Below are 2,492 nucleotides of genomic sequence, written 5' to 3'. Positions count from 1 at the left end.
ACACCTGCCACCCTCACATCTGTCCCTCCTCACACCTCCCTCACACACCTGCCACCCTCACATCTGTCCCTCCTCACACCTCCCTCACACACCTGTCTCCTTCATACCCACCTGTCTCCCTCTCACTCCTGCCTCACACTCACACACCTGCCTCCCCCACGCACAAATGTCCCTCCATACATACCTGCCTCCTTATACCCGTCTCCCCACACCCCTGCCTCATACTCACACCTGCCCTGCCCCACCCATGTCAGGTCCTAATGGAGCTGGCAGAGAACCCTGCCAAGGGCCTGGGAGCTGGGAGTGGGCCCCTCGCCTCCAGCATGGCCTGTGGGGAGGCCAGGCCAGGTCAAGACAATTTGCCCATCCCTGTGCTTCTGTGGCTCCAGGCAGGACCTCTACCACCTATATTTAGCTCCCTCATCCTAATCCTGAGCCCTGAACTCCCCCTCCCTCTACCTCTGGCTGCTACTTTGTCGCCAAAAGTCTGAGACCAGCTGCCGAGGGTCGAGTCAAGAGCCCTCCTGGACCCTCCTGGAGGCCGGACCTTCCCCCAGGCCGCCGGGCTGCCTCCCAATGGACGGAAGCCAAGAGCCTCCTCATGGGAGTACAACAGGAAAGGGAGGAGGAGAGAGAGCAGGAAGAAGGGCCAGAGCACAGCCGGAATTCCGAAGGGAAGGGGCCGGCAGAGCATGTGGGGTGGCGGGGGGAGGTTCTATTCCACAGAGTCGAAGTTGAAGTTGCCCCGTGGACCCCCTGTCTGGCAATCTCAGGGCCAGGGCACAGCCCACCCTGAGAGACCAGGGGGCTGCTGGAGACCATTTAGCTGGTCAGGCCCGGGTGCTGGGGTTCTCCAGGGTGGCCCAGGGGAGGGGCTTCAAGTGCCAGATCTCCCTAGTCCCAGCAGACCTCCATGCCCCCTCACTCCCCAGCAGACCTCCATGCCCCCTCACTCCCCAGCAGACCTCCATGGCCCCTCACTCCCCGGCAGCCCTGACTTCCATCCCTCTGGCGGGAACCACTCTGCTTGAGGCCACCCCCCCACCCCCCGCCCACCGTCCACGCCAGGGCAGGTGGAGCTGGCTAAGCCAAGTGGACCTAAATAGCTTGGAAGGGACCTGAGTTCTGGGGAGAGAGGTGTAGCCACCTCAGTCCTTCGGGGTGTCCTGGGCCTGATTCCACTCAGCTCTACTTAGGAGTGTGGGCTGATGAGGCAGGGCAGGCCAAGGGGGTGCTGGGTACGGCCTGGCTGGGGGGTGGGCTGGATCCCAGACTTCACCCCGCCCCCCTTCCCTCCTCCCAGACAGGACAGGAGCCAGCGGGAGCCAGCAGGTCTGAGGAGCCTTTGTTTTTTGTTGGATGCCAGCAGCAGCGGCGGCCAAGCAGGCAGAAGCGTTATCTGGAGGACTGCTGGCCAAGGCTTGGGAGAACCCTAAGCTGGCCTGGTCTGGCTTGGGGCAAAGTCACAGGCAGTGGACCAGCAGGAGGGCCCTTGGGGCTGTCCCCCCCAGCCTGGGGCCTTGCAGGGCAGGAAGGGCTCTTGGGAGGCAGCTGGAAGCCCCTCGGCTTCAAGCCACCAGCCACCACAGCACTCCTGGCCAGATTTGGTCCCTCCCCTCTGGGAACAGCAAACAAAGTGTGGGCTTCCCCTCTCAAGGGGCTTCCTTCACTGCAGCCTGGCCCTGACCACTGTCCTCCGGATGACCAGGGAAAGATCCCCTGTCTGTCCTGGCCCTCAGGCCGTCTTCGTTTCTGGCACTAAGTCTGCCCCTCTCTGTGCAGGCGGTAGGGATGGGAGGGTAGGTGGGCAAGACCCTCCCTGGCAAATCTAGGGGGAGAAAGGCGGGGGAGCGGGCAAGAGGGGAGCTGTGGTTCAGACCCGAATCTGAGTACCAGAGCGGGTGCGTGCCTGCCTGGGGCTTCAAAAGGTCCGGGGCAGGGTGGGGGTGGGGGGCTCCAACCCAGGGGGCATCCAGGCAGAGAAACCACCAGTCCACTACGCCCTCCTGTCGGAGCTGTTCTGATCTTGAGGAGGAAGGGGGGACCGGACACCAGTGCTCTCTCATGCTCGTGGGGACCCGTGTGTCACCCGCCCTACCCGCCCCCCCGTAAAACTCCTGGAGAAACTCGCACCAAAGAAGCTAGCGCGTTGGGACACGCGGGAGGGAGAGGCCAAGGTCGCCTCCGCGTCGACTAAGTCCAGATAGAGCCTAGGCCTGGCCTGGCGTGGGCAGAGGTCGGGGTGGGGGGGTCAATGCTCGGGACCACGGGTCTGGGGTCCCGCCAGCCAGGAAGGAACGAGAAGGACCCAAGCGTGCGCGTCTGCGGCCTGGCCCGACACTGCCCCGCGCAGCGCCGCCCAGCAGATTGCGATGCGCCCGCAGCCGGGAGCGCACCCCAACCCCCCGGCTGCGTCCCGGGCCGACCGCGCTCCGCCGCCCCACTCCCAGCCCGGGTCCCCCAGCCCCCACCGGCCGGATCGAGGTTCGGGC

This window comes from Trichechus manatus, unplaced genomic scaffold (genome assembly GCF_000243295.1).
Source record: "Trichechus manatus latirostris isolate Lorelei unplaced genomic scaffold, TriManLat1.0 scaffold00045, whole genome shotgun sequence".
Classification (NCBI taxonomy): Eukaryota; Metazoa; Chordata; class Mammalia; order Sirenia; family Trichechidae; genus Trichechus; species Trichechus manatus.
The sequence above is the reverse complement of the archived record's forward strand: the minus strand, read 5'-3'. Positions refer to the sequence as shown.